This window comes from Prionailurus bengalensis, chromosome B3, assembly GCF_016509475.1.
Source record: "Prionailurus bengalensis isolate Pbe53 chromosome B3, Fcat_Pben_1.1_paternal_pri, whole genome shotgun sequence".
Classification (NCBI taxonomy): domain Eukaryota; kingdom Metazoa; phylum Chordata; class Mammalia; order Carnivora; family Felidae; genus Prionailurus; species Prionailurus bengalensis.
Genome location: NC_057355.1, coordinates 40,790,764 through 40,805,665, shown reverse-complemented (window position 1 = coordinate 40,805,665; position 14,902 = coordinate 40,790,764). Strand labels below are relative to the sequence as shown.

General features: G+C 38.5%; 1 protein-coding gene across 1 annotated transcript in view; it reads left to right on the top strand.

Annotated features, from left to right (window-relative positions):
- Nucleotides 1-14,902, top strand: part of ZNF609 (zinc finger protein 609) — a 211,479-nt gene that overhangs the window by 11,123 nt on the left and 185,454 nt on the right. The window lies entirely within an intron of this gene.

The window sequence follows — 14,902 nt, the reverse complement described above, 5'->3', positions numbered from 1 at the left end:
GCAGGGCAGTGTTTGGCAATATTGTCTCTCTTGAGCCTTTCTATAAGAAAGAAATTCAGTTTTAACAAGGTCAAGTTGGGGTAGGTGACACAATGGTGGAGTGACATTTTCTTCCAGCCACAGATCTGTAATATGTTTTACCTGAATATGTGATCTGAAGCATTAGATTTATTTAAAAGTGTTACTGACTTAAACACGATTAGTGCCATTTCTGTCATCCCTATATAAATTTTTTTCCTTCTTTCTTGGTAGGCAAAATAATGGTACAATAATTTAATTCATATCTCAGGTACTTGATAGAAGGAGACTAATCGTTGAAATGTGCTGCCAGGCTCTGCACTTGATGGCAACGAAAGGGACAGCAAGGTATTACATTTTTGTAAGGATTGAAATCCTTGCTTAAATAAAAATGTCATATTCTTAATATGACTGAATTGAAACTATTAAAGGAGATTAAAGAAGCTGTAAAATTAGACCAGATAATAAAAATAATGGAGTTTATTTATACATAGATTGATTAAATACCTCATTGGGAGCAAATGCAAAATGTGGTTTTGAGGTAGAGAAACTACTTCTTCAGTTGGCAGTTTTAGAACCTACAAAGCGAAGAAAGAAACTGCGTGTTACTTTGAGGAACAAACAAGAATTGGTAAAGGTTTCTGTAGGTCAACACTATTTAACAGTAATCATATCTTGGCTCTTTTCCTCCCAGCCAACTGAGAAGCCTCAAGAATTAACTGTACTAGCCCTTGCGTACCGAGCACCACTCCTGTGATGGACTGTGTGCACTCATTTTACCAGGCCAGGAAATTAAGTTGGCTCATCTAATTCTCAACCAAACAAAAAATAGTAATCATATATTGATTAAGCTCAGCATTCTTCAGGGAGAGGAGAACAAAATCTATCACATGGGGATTCAGTGTTAAATTGAGCTATGATCAAGTATGTACATTAAGAAAAGTAGAAAGTAAAATTTATTTTTTATTTTTGAAAGAGAGAGACACAGAGTACAAGTGGGGGAGGGGCAGGGAGAGGGGGAGACACAGCCTCTGAAGCGGGTTCCAGGTTCTGAGCTGTCAGCATAGAGCCAGACACGGGGCTCCAACTCACAAACCACAAGACCATGACCTGAGCCGAAGTTGGATACTTAACTGAGCCACCCAGGCACCCCTTAAAGCTTTCTCTTTTTTTGAAATTTTTAAATGTTTATTTGTTTATTTTGAGAGAGAGTGCGTGGGCAGGGAAGGGACAGAGAGAGGGAGAGAGAAAATCCCAAGCAGGCTCCAACACTGCGCAGAGCCCAATGTGAGGCTGAAACTCCTGAACCATGAGATCGTGACCTGAACTAAAATTAAGAGTCGGATGCTTAACTGACTGAGCCACCCAGGCGCCCCAGAAAGAAAGATTTTAGAAAGCAAATAACCCACTGGCAGCTTAAATGCTTAAAAATCATTATATTAGAAGTCCACGTTAAAAGAAAGCTAGGGATCAAAAGGACCATACAAAACAGATGGTGATTTGGCATAGTCTTAGTGGCTGTGGAGGGAAGAAATAAGAAACATTTTTAATCAAGGCCAAAGAATCCCACAAAGTGATAATGGGTGAATGCCACTTAGAAATTAGGTAAAAGAAAAAAAAAAAAAAAGATGAATTCAGTAAGCCTCTTTGCACAGCTAATGGTAACTTTCCTGTTTGTTTATTTTTTTAAGAGGACATGTTAAAAATGGAAAGGCTGCTAGAAAAGTGGTAAGAGTACTTGATTATGGTGTGAAGGATCCATTCAGGGATGAAAACATTAGAGAATTTCCACTCTGTTTTTCTCCTCCACCCAAGCAGATTAAAGTTTCTAGGTCAGATGATGATAGATGCTTAACTTTTCTTTTTCTCTGATTAGAACATGAATTAATCTTTTTCAAAGCATGAAAAGTATAGAAAAATATAAAGAAAATGTGAACATTTATTTAGTATTTCCAACACATTTTTTTCCAGCTCCCTAGGCTTTTCTTGACCAAATCAATATACTTGATTAGATCAAGTGCATCTACCCAAGATTTTAGAAAGAATTCAAGGATAAAATATGAATCTCTTAGTGAAAATATATTACTTCAATTTATAAGTGTCATGGTTACTACGCTAAGGGACTGGTGTAGATTGTTCAAATGTAATTTTGTCCATAAGAAGGCTTTGGAGGTGGAGAGACTAAAAACTATATTGGGAAATAGATAAAATATAAATTAAAGATTGAGTTGACTTGGTACTATTCATAGAACTTATTGGGGCTAAGGTAATAGGTTAGTTTACATAAGTCGCATATGACAAATCATTAACAGTTGTGTGGGGACAGAGTTGTTACCAGTGGACGTTGTTTACTTTGAAAAGACTTTAGTTAAAGTTAGGCCAAGGCTATTTAAAAACTTTAGTTATGGAATGGGAGAAAATGTTTTGTTGTGCATTAGCAAACTGACTTTCTGACAGTGAATACTTTTATAGGTCCATGGTTCCTTCTCTGCAGTTCTAAACCTCAAAAGCTCTAAAAACTGGGCTTTCGTAAGGTAGGCACAAACCTGACTTCAACTATTAATTAAGAGGCAACTTTTAGTCTTTTGTTTTTTGTTGTTGTTTTTTTGGTTCTGTTTCAAGTAAAGATTCATCTTGCTATGGAATATCAAGGAGTTTACTGTTAGGGGGCAGTCCCAGTTTCTACTGAGAGTATTACACTTTGTATGGTATATTGATTATCTCAGCTTTTTACAGGTGAAACAACTGAGGCTCAAATAAGTGCAGTGACTTGCCTGAGATGGTTACACATCTAAGGGAGAGTAAGGAGTAGGATTGAGCTTTTCTGCCTCTTTCTTAGTTTTGTTTTGCTTTGTTTTTTCCATTGTACTGTGCTGGTTCCTCATAACATTACATCCAGGAACCATACTGATGAGTTCTTCTAGGTAGAAGAGTTGAAGCAATAACACTCATCTTATTTGACCTTTTAATGAATGTTTTACATAAGTGACATATTCAAATTTTCCCATGACATTAAGCTCTTTCAGATGGGCTCCCAAATTGTATAGATTATAAACATCAGGAATATCTTGGGTGTGTTGGGGGGATGAAAAATAGAAGATGAGTTTTTTTTGTTTTGTTTTGTTTTTTTTTATTATTTTTTATTTTTTTTTTTTTTGGGACAGAGAGAGACAGAGCATGAACGGGGGAAGGGCAGAGAGAGAGAGGGAGACACAGAATCGGAAACAGGCTCCAGGCTCCGAGCCATCAGCCCAGAGCCCGACGCGGGGCTCGAACTCACGGACCGCAAGATCGTGACCTGGCTGAAGTCGGACGCTTAACCGACTGCGCCACCCAGGCGCCCCTAGAAGATGAGTTTTAATGTAGACAAGTGTTACATTTAAGAACAGGTAGAAAGTCTGGACCACTTTCTTAGCATGAGTTAATAACTTCAAGCTAGCACTTGTAGCCCCAAAGAAGACTAGGAATCTTGGTCAGCTGTTCCTAGAAAAACTAGCTCAGTGTGCTGCCAGGGAAATGGTGGGCATCTTTAGGAAGAAAATCAGAACTCAGTAAAGTAAAAATAAATTTCCCTCAGCAAAACCAAGGTTTGTTTATGTTTGTGATAACTGTCTGTTCTGCTTATCCCTAAGAAATATATCCAGAGCTGTTGACCAAAAGTGGTAAAAGCTTTAATCAAGACATATCAAAAGAAACTTCGTCTTTTAAAAACACTAGATTACCAAATCCTATCAAGTGATGAGAAGAACATACAGACTTACCAGTTCTTAAGATCCTGTATTGGATAGAGAGTACTCTTTCAAGTCAGAAATAAATTTAGCTTAATTATGGGTATTCTTATCAACAGTAAATAAATAAAATACTTAAAGGTAGAAATTAAAAATAAAAACAAGGTCAAGAAAGTTTTTGTGTTTGATTTTTTTTGTTTCAATGATTTCTTAAACTTTTTATTTTGAGATAATTGTAGAGTCTACTTCAGTTGTAAGAATAATACAGAGGGATCCCTCGTACCCTTTTACCGAGTTTCCCCAATGGTCGTATTTTGCAAAACTATATAGTACAATATCACAACCAGGTATTGACATTGATACAATCCACCCACTTCAAATTTCTTCACTTTTACTTGTACCCATTTATGAGTGTATATATTTAGTTCTGTGCAGTTTTATTATTACCACAGTCAAGATACAAAACAGTTGCTTCAGCACAAAGGTCCCTCACTTTGCCCTTTTATAACCACACCTGCCTCACTTCTGCTGCCCCTCCTCCTGTCTCCTACAAGATTTTTAAAAATATTCATCCATTCATTTATTTATGTTGAGAGAGAGCTTGTGAGGAGAAGAGGGGCAGAGAGAGTGGGGGAGACAGAACTCATGAACTGTGACGTCATGACCTGAGCCGAAATCAAGAGTCAGACACTTAACCGACTGGGCTACCCAGGCTCCCCTACCATAAGATTTTTGATAAATTATTGGATTAATACATTTATGATAACCTATTAAGTGAACCCAGGGATTTTAGGGGAGTATATCCTTTTTATAAAATTATTTCAGGATGTGTTTTTTTAATCAGATTAATAATACACTTTTTTGTTTTTGCCTTTCCATGAACTATATATTGAAAATCAAGTAGTACTGTGTCTTTTAATGAAAATCAGTAATCCACTTTTTATACCTTTCTACCACCAAGTCTTACTCCCAGCAGGCAACAGCTTTACACTTTTTAGTCTTTAGCTTAGGTTTACTCCTGTATCTAAATAATAATATACTTTCCAACTGTTCTCTCCTTCAAATCCTCTTAGTAGGGTCACAATTCTTGGTTAAATCTGTATTCATTATTCATTGTGTTGTGTACATATTGTTTACTATTGAGCCATTTAGTATACTACTATTATTTTTTTTTGTATAATTTTTGTCTTTTCTAGGATTTCAGTATCATTAACTACCTTATTTATTTTGGTTTGTATCACTATTTTTTTTCAGATTCTTTACCAGATCTGTAAATCTCACAGTAGTGAGACATAGTGAAACATAGGGTAATGCTTAATTAGCTTCTTCCTTTCTTTTCCTTTTTCTTTTTTCTTTACTGTTCCCCTTAAATGTCCTAGCCTATGAAGATTGATACCATGATTCCTTTTGTTTTTTAATGTTTATTTATTTATTTTTGAGAGAGAGAGGGAGTAGGGAAGGGGCAGAGAAAGAAGGAGAGAGAGAATCCCAAGCAGTCTTCATGTGGTCAGCACTTAGCCTGAGCAGGGCTTTATCCCACCAACCGAGAGCTGATGACCTGAGCTGAAATCAAGAGTCGGACGTTTAACCAGTTGAACCACTCAGGCACCCCAATGCCATGATTCTTTTTTACCATGATTGCATGAAATGCTGCTTTAGGACTAAGAACATGATCCAGTAATGCAGCTCTCTTGTTCATGGATATTTACTATTTTACTTTTTTTTTTTAATATAATGTGCATGTAATAAAGTGCATCAAGTACACTAATCTTAAGTGTACAACTCATTTTTTACATATTTGTACAGCCATATAACCACCATCTAGTTCAAGATAGAGAACATTTCCAGCCCCACAAGATTCCTTCATGCTTCTTCCCAGCCATTAACCACCACCCCCACAGACATGACCACTTTCCTGACTTCTGTCATCTTTGATTTATAAGTGCTTAAAATGTAAAAACTTCGTGGTTTAAGTCTGATAGATTTTACCATACATTTAAGTTTATAAATGAGGACTCTCAGGAGTTGGTTATGTCCAGAACACCTGATCTGTGTACCAGCCCTATTTTGGGAAGCAGCTGTGTTGTGTATGGATGAGACTATTTGAAGGTTAAGAGAATACTCAGGAGCACATAGGTATTTTAAGAAATGTGGAGACTTTTGTTTTCTAGCCATCCCCCTAGACTCTCTTTCTCTCTCTCTCTCTCTCTCTCTCTCTCTCTCTCTCTCTCTCTCTCTCTTTTTTTTTAATTTAAGTTTTAGTTAACATACAGTGCAGTATTGGTTCTGGAGTAGAATTCAGTGGTTCATGACATATATGACACCCAGTGCTCATCACAAGTGCCTTCCTTAGTACCCATCACCCATCTAGCCCATCTCCTACCTATCTTATTCCGTCAAGAAAGTTTGTTCTTTAAGAGTCTCTTGTGGTTTGTTTCCCTCTGTTCTCCACCCTCCCTTGCTCCGGCCCGTATGTTCATGGGTTTTGTTTTGTTAAGTTTTTGGGTTTTTTTAATTTTTTAAGTTTATTTTTTTATTTGAGAGAGACAGCAAGCAGGGTAGGGGCAGAGAGAGAGGGGAGAGGAAGAATCCCAAGCAGGCTGAACACTGTCAGTACAGAGCCTGATGCAGGGCTTGAACCCACCCACTGTTGAGATCATAACCTGAGCGAAAATCAAGAGTTGAACTCAACCTAATGAGCCACCCATGTGCCCCTAAAATTTTATTTATTTTGAGAGAAGGAGGGAGAGAGAGAATCCCAAGTAGGCTGTGTGCTGTCAGCTCAGAGCCCAATGTGGGCTTCAGTCCCATGAACCATGAGATCATGAGCTGAAACCAAGAGTCAGATGCTCAACTGACTAAGCAACTCAGGTACCCCATCTATTTTGTTCTTAAATTCCACATATGAATGAAATCATATGGTATTTGTCTTTCTCTGATTGACTTATTTTGCTTAGCATAATACATTCTAGCTCTGTCCACATCGCAAAATAGCAAGATTTCATCCTTTTTGATGAGTGAATAATATTCCATTGCATGTATATATCACATCTTTATTCATCAGTTGATGGACACTTGGGCTCTTTGAATAGTTTGACTGTTGATAACCCCTCTGGACTCTTAATGAACCTGCATCCTTTATCCTAGAGAGAGGAATCCATACTCTGTACAAGTACATTTGAAGACTGTCAGATAATTGAGACAGTTTATAACTAGTGACAAGTGAAACTGAAGGAAGAATAGAGGAGAAATGGCAGCCTGGCACCTCACCTGTTGAGGAGGAAGCAGTGTTCATTCCCTCATTTATTGACCAAAATATTTAATTGAGGGTCAACTGTGAACCAAATGCTGTTAGGATACAATAGTGAGCAAGAGACAGCCCCTGCCCTTGGGGTGCCTGCAGTCTAGTAGATAAAACAATTATTAAATCATCACACACATTGGGAGGTAGGACGTGCAGAGGGAGTGCCTTTCAGGTAAAAGCTATAAGGCACTAAGGTGAGAGTGGTACAGAAGACAGAGTGTGACTGTGAGATCGGGCTGGAGAAGTAGAATAGACCTGGCTTAGATAGCCTTGAGGGTGTGCGTGTGGATTCCACCACTTCCCCCCCTCCTCCCCCCGCCCATGGCTAACAGGGTAGATGCTACCTTTTGGTAGGTTTTCTTTGCTCTTTAGAGTTAGTATAGCATAGTAGTTCTTGTGTAAGATTTAGGAAGGGAGGTGAGGTCTATAAGAAGTGAAGGTAATTCCTTGTATTTCCTGAAAAATACTGGGGTTATTTCCTTTCCCTCATGCCTATGAACTCATCCCATATTATGACCTATTTTAGAGATGAGATGATTGGGATACAGAAAACTTTTCACACAGCGGTTCTGTGTGGAGGGCTGATTTCTTAGATCTGATTCCTAGCTATCTCCATTATTCACTTTTTCCCCTGAGAATTTGACCTCTTTCTCTTTAGCACAGAAAGTTTATTTCTGGCGATTAGAACTAAATTATAAAGGGCTATATAGTCCTCCAATTATTAGGGGAATGGTCGGGCTTTATTTTTTAAATGGTCTTTGCTTCTTGGTCTACTTACACGTAGCACTTGGTAAGGGTTTTCTCTGTGGACTGGGTCCACTAAATGAATCCCTGTAGTGTTGTGATGGAATTATTTACATGTTCAGTATACAGTTTAGCCTATTATAAGATGTATGCTAGCACAGAGCAGTATCAACAAACACCAAGGCTCTAAGCCTGAGCCCTGTTGAATAGCTGTGTCTTGGTGGAAGTGTCATTTGCTTATGTGAGATAAAACAGGTCAAGCCTCATAATCTTTGTCTGAGAATAGCAGCCTGTGAGGACCATAAAACCATTCATGAGATGCAGCATAAAAACACTCAGGGACTGAGACGCCATACCTTTTACTCTTCTGTCCTTAGGTGACACATGGTCAGATGAGCCCTGTTGAATTGGATCCATCTTCTCAAATTGGCACTGTTAGTCTGTTCTTTATCTGATCCCCCATTGGAGATATAAGCTGAGAGCTACGGTACTTGAGGAGATGACACAGTTCCTTTGTTACAGTAATTAATGTAATAAATTAAGGAAGAGACCCAAAGGAAAGTTGATTGTTTCTCGTTAGAGCCCTAGGTGGAAATTCAGTTGATTAGTGAGTGCCTATGAAGTGTAGCAGGTGGAGAGGGAGATGCCTCTTCTTCCAGCTGGGTAAGCTCAGAGTCACTGAGGATGGTTTACATGTTGTATTAGCCTCATCTGAGGCTGGCTAAGCCCAAAGTGATTTCAGGGTAGCGTGTGGAATTCAGGGAAGATGGTATAATATGGTTTTCTTCTAGCAGCATTTTTGTATCCCATTGGCTTATTGACTCTTCCCTGGGGCATCAAACCCATGAATCTCACACAATCTAGATTTGAAGTCCTGTCCTATCAGTGGGGTCAACAACCTAGTGGATTGGAACAGGTGGTAAAAGAGATAGCCCGGATGTTAAAACTGAGCTTTAAGATGGGTACCTTGGCCCTGAGGGATTAAAAAAAAATTTTTTTTAATTTTACATTTACTGATTTTTGAGAGACAAAGTGAGACAGAGCATGAGCCGGGGGTCGGGGGGGTGGGGGTGGACAGAGAGAGAACAAGGCACAGAATCTGAAGGAGGCTCCAGGCTCTGAGCAAGTGTTCAGCACAGAGCCCCATGCGGGGCTTGAACCCACGAACCGTGAGATCATGACCTGAGCTGAAGTCAAATGCTCAACCGACTGAGCCACCCAGGTGCCCCAGGCCTTGAGGGATTTTTTAAGGAAGATAGAGTGAGTCTGTCTGTCACTATAGTGTAGGGTTTTGAACTACACCTGAAGGTAGGAGTATCCTAAAAAAAGTTGGGACTGCTGAGTTCATGGAAGAAAAAAGGATTGCCATTTTCTTTCACAGAACTTAGATTGAGATCAGTGCTACCTGCAATTTAATTTGTAAAAATACCTGATACTCTGTACAAGGTATAATTATAAAACAGTCCTCTTTAAGTTCCTGGAACCATATAAGAATATGTGGGTGGGAGCACCTGGGTGGCTTAGTCATTTGAGCATCCGACTCTTGATTTTGGCTTAGTTCATGATCTTGCAGTTTGTGGGTTTGAGCCCCGTGTCAGGCTCTGCACTGACAGTGTGGAGCCTGCTTGGGATTCTCTCTCCTTCTCTCTCTGTCCCTTCCCTGTGTGTGTGTATGTGCTCAATCTCTCTTTCTCTCTCTCAAAATAAACTTGTGAAAAATTCTTCTAAACAAAAAAGAGTATGTGGGTCATTTTATACTTTTGAGTTTTTTTTTTTTTTAAATATGAGTTGTCTTATATTTTTCAAATTTGTATGCTCATAATATGCTTAGAACCATGATGGATACTTCCTCCATTTTATAAATGAAAAAAATTATTATTTAATGAAGCAACTTGGCTAGGATCATTGGAAATTTGAGTCTAGAAATCACATCTCTCTTTTTTTTATTTATTTTTTAGTAATCTCTACCCCCAACCTGGGGCTTGAACTCACAACCTGGAGATCAAGAGTTTCATGCTCTTCTGACTGAGCCAGGTGACCCAGAAATCATATCTTGATTCTAAATTCAGAGCTCTTTTTTCTACATCATGCTCTCTTCGTAAAATTGAATGTAGCGTTTTGTTTTTGTTTTCCCTTTGTCCTGACAGCTTTTGGAGGGAACTACCTAGTCAGGTCACCCTCACATTTAAATGTGTATGACTTCTGTGGTCCCAAGCAGATTATATATACTCATATACAACTGTCACTTAGGCCGAAGACTATAAGAAGATTGATCTAAAACCCATAAGAAGAGGAGAGGACAGATAAATTTACAGTGGAACATCATTGGACGATTTGCTACTTAAACCAGATTATCTGTGGGTAGTTGGCAGTTAAAGAGATGCTGTCTTCATATAGTCCTCCAGGGTGGATACAGAGCTCTCTGTGGGTGGAAAGAGAAGTATTGTCCTTATTATGTTTGGACATCATTAGGGTCACTTGCTGCTTATGTCCTCTGGGCAGGGACACAGACCTCACATGAAGACTCCTTTTCATTCTTAGCCATCTTGAAGAGAGGCCTTGTTCATTCCTGAGGTAGGAGAGTGGTGTGATCCGTGGCATGTGTATTTCAAAAGTAATTAACAGTGGCGCCTGGATGGCTCAGTCAGTTGAGCGTCCAGCTTCAGCTCAGGTCATGATCTCACTGTTCGTGGGTTTGAGCCCCACATCAGGCTTTGCACTGACAGCACAGAGCCCGCTTTAGATTCCCTGTCTTCCTCCCCTTGTCTCTCTCGCTGTCTCTCTGAAAAATAAATAAAAAGTAATTAATGACCCGAAATATGTGATTACAAACCAGTCTGTGGGCTGGGAGTCTGAGAGAGGAATTGGATTCCAGAGAGGAAAGTGGGATTTGAATTTCTGTTGTTATAGGTACAGGATATGGGAGTGATTGTCCTGGCCTATCTTGGTCCCTTAGCTATATTCGCACAGAGAGGAGTTGTTGGTGATCAGGTGCAGGAACAAAGAATAAATGGTACTGTCAAGTAGTTCCAGAGTCTGGTGAACTGTGGTCCTAAATAAGGAAGTGGAGTACAATTAGGCAGAAGGAGAAGAGAGAGAGGAAAATATGTGCAGAAGCTCTTGCAAGTTCAAAGTGCCTTGTGGTCTCTGTAAGGTATTGGTTCTCCTGATTCTTCACTTTAACTGCCATGGAAGCAAGAGGTCAGTGCTTTTCATTTCCAGCAAGCATGTTAGTTGCCCTGCCTCCTGGGGTTAAACATCTCTTCAGTGACCTGTCAGAGAATTGATTATTAGCAGTCTAAAGCCAGGGATGCTGTAGGGAGCAGATGGGAAGTGGTTTGGCTGTTGCAGCCAGGCTGATTAAAGAATCCTTGGCAATTTTACAGTGTATCTTTGGAAAGGTACCACCAAAGTTACTGTGAAGCCTGCTGGGTTTGGAAAACTGGATTTTCTGAAAAGTCACCTGAGTAAAAGTAGTACTTATGAAAACTCAACACTCTCAAAAATAGGACAGTGGCTCTCCAAACAACATTAAAACTACTAAAATCAGTCCTTAGGGTATGTTTTGTTTGCATCCTCTTTATTCAGAAATTCTGGGTAATTTTGTAGTAGGGAAAGCACTTTTTGATAGATATATTAATAGAACTGTAGATTTGAAAAAGGCTCTAGGCATGTCCAGACTACTTTCTACTACACATAGAGGAATTCTTTATGTAATTTCGTTGACAGAGGATTAAGCTTTTTCTGCTCAGTACTTTCAGAGATAAAGATACGGCTTCATTATGGCATTGTGGGCCAGTGTTGGAAATCTCAGGTTATTGAATTTCTTCCTCAGTTAAACATCTGTCATTCTGTAACTTCTACTCACTGGTCCTGTTTCTACTGTCAGCATCAGAGGATAAGTTTCTCTCTTCTGCATTGCAACCATCGTAAGTTTGAAGCTTACCAACTTGTCTCGCTCGTTTTCTCCTTTCCAGACTAAGGAATACCAATTTATAAGACTTTGCTCTTACAAAAAATGGTTTCTTGGTCTTTCATTATACTCTTCTGGACACCCTTCTATTTAATGAATATCACTTAAGATATAGAACCTGGAAATGAGCACAGGCCACCAGATGTTCAAATTTTCATCTCCAGCTCTTTTTTGAGAAGAAGCACATTAAAAAAAAAAATTGCAATATATCTTGCTTACTAGAAAAAACAAAACAGTTTGCCAGGACATACGGAATTGGGGCAAGAGGAATTTGAGGAAGTGTCTTCCCTTACTAGTGTTAAGGCTGAACTTTAGGTTCTGCGTTATTATAGGCATTGATTTTACCTCATATTTCTCAGGAATAATTTTTAGTATCTGTAATATCAAGTTTACTCTTCAGATTACAAAATTTAATTGGTATTTGTGTTTCCAAGAATTATTCACATTTATGCTACTGAACTGACTTTAGGGCTTTAGATAGTTTTTTTTTTTTTTAACAAGATAGATATACATGTGCATGTGTTCTTACATGATTGAAAATCTATTACATTTATACATGACAAACACCTTGACTCCATGTAAGACTTGACCAACAAACAACCTTTATTCTTCAAAATTCTGTAGATTTTTTCATTCTTTTATAACGTTTAATATTGCAGAGCAGTCTGAATTTTGCCCAATTTTTGTTCTTTATAATTGGGAGAATTTGGCCAGAATGTGTCCAAGTTTGGCTTTTTAAATTGATTTTGCTGAGAAAGTAGTAAACCTTTTCAATCTGCATGCAGGATCTTTTTCAGCTCAAAACACTATTCATTTATTATGTCTTGATGGGTGGTTTTCCTCCCAGTTTTAATCTCCTCAGTTTTCTTTTCAGTGTTATTAAATGGTATATCTCTCTCAATTTTTCTCATTTTCTTTTTGCTGCCTTTTCCTTTGTGTTCTAGAAAAATATCTCAGGTTTTCTTGTAGTTTACTGAATCATTTCCCAGTTTCAGGTCTGTGCTTTTTTGATTTCTGTATGAATTTTAATAGGAAGTTCATTTTTTGTTTTTTGCATCTTTCTTTTTTAAAAAATGTCGTATCCTTTTGTCTAAGTTCATATCCTTTTATTTCTGCCTGTTTTCTTCTTAATGCTATCTCTTCCTTACTGACATACTTCATTTATCTTGCTCCATATGATAGCTCAGCCAGTATAGTAAAGTGAGAACTGTCAAGCTCTCTGAGAACTATCATTTTTATGTACTTTATATTCTTTTACCTAGAGTCTCTCTTTCATCACAGTCCTGTTTTCTAGAAGAAGGTTGTGTTTTGTGTTTTTTTAAAAGGAAAGTCTTCTGAAAGTTTTGTTTTTCTAGGGTTAAACAAACATGGGGTTGTTTTAATGTCTGAATTACAGACTGATGATAGTAGAGCTCTGGAGGAAAGTGGGTAAGCCATAAGTAAATGTGAATGTGTTATGCTCTAAGCCTAGCCACAATTGCAAAGATTGCAGAGGTAATAAATTATGATGCTGGAAAGAACTATGCTTTAATAATCCACTATAGTGCAGATTCAGTTGGTATTCCCTTTTCTAGAAATCCTTGCTGCCCCTCATAATAGAATTATTTTCAGTACCATGTTCCACTGCCTTATTCACTTATTCACTGTTGTATCCCCAGTACCTAGTTTAGAGACTAGCACAGAGAAGGTAATAAATACAAGTTTTTTGAATGAATGAACAAAGATGTGCTACACTAGTATTTACTGTAGGCCAAGATTTCTTAGATAGTATTGAGAATTCCAAACATTTTAACAAAAATTTAGAATTCTAGACGTTTTTAGAGGTACCATTTTTCTTACTCTTCAGGGATTATGTTTCCTTTACCTTGTGGGTGTCATGTTTTCATAGTTCCTACATCATGCCTTCCCCCACCCCACCACCCACTCCCACCCTCATTTTGCTCTTCCTGTTATGAAGTAAGATCTGTGTAGACTTGATGCCAGCAATGGTTGTTCCTGTTGGTACTAAACTCTCTCTCTACTTGGGTAAAGGATGTATTTTCTTCTCAGATCTACAGCTAAATGACAGATTAATGTGCATACCTTTCTCTTTTCAACCCGAGTTGCTAGGAGGCATTTACTTGGTACAGCTCTGCTTTCCTGGGATGACGTCTTCTCTTGTAACTGCACCCTGGTTCTTTGATACTGTCTTGAGAGAGTAGGTTAAAAAGTACAATTTGTCTTGTCTCTCTATCATATCTGTAGCATTTACCTGTTGGAAATCCACATTGTAGGATTCATTGTGCCACCACTGGTTTGCTCTTTGTCATCTTAGGAGCTTTCTTCTGTAAATGGATGTAGAAAGCTATCCGTTGGATTTTGCTTTGCCTTCAAGAACAGAACTCTTACTCTTTGTCATAGTAATACCTGGATGGTATCTGTTGGCTTCTAGATTTTCTAGCTGGTGCACTTTCCAGGTCTCATGAGTCAGGAGAGTGGAGAGTTATAAATTGACTTCTCCCTCCCCGCCTTTTTTTTTAGCCAATCCCTGTTTCATGTGGTAAGCCTTTGGTATTTATCAATACAGTGCCACCAGTCTTATATAAAAATGTGAAGAGTTACTTCACGTTCTGCTGTTAGGGGTTTTAGTAGTGTTGAGTCAGGGTAAAATTTTTTCGTGTGTGTCTTCATAGACATTTTAGTGAAAAGTGGGAAAGGCCACACTGAATTATGCTATTTCGAGTTCCATAAGGCTTATTTAACTGAAATTAAGCGGGTTGATTGAGTCATCTCTCTGAGGATTGTCTCCTCTAGTTGCAATATTTGTCTTCTATCCTAATGTATTTTTCCTAGTTCTGCTTGCTTTTTTCTTTCACTCCTAATCATAATAAGACGTTTTCCCCCCAAAAGTCAAATGACAAGGAATCCATATTATGTTTAGTAAGGACAGGTCCTGTTAATAGAGGGCTTATTCAGCCTTTGCAAGTCCATGTTCTGAGTCTCTGATAATTCAAGAAGAAGCAAAGACCAAGGGGGTGTGAGTAAAGTTGTGCTAGAGTTTGAATCTGTTATGTGCCAGGGCCTGTACTGATTGAGGGAGGATTGCCAGCTGGCAGTGGTGGTAGAAAGAAGTCTCTGGGGAATGGGAAACTAACT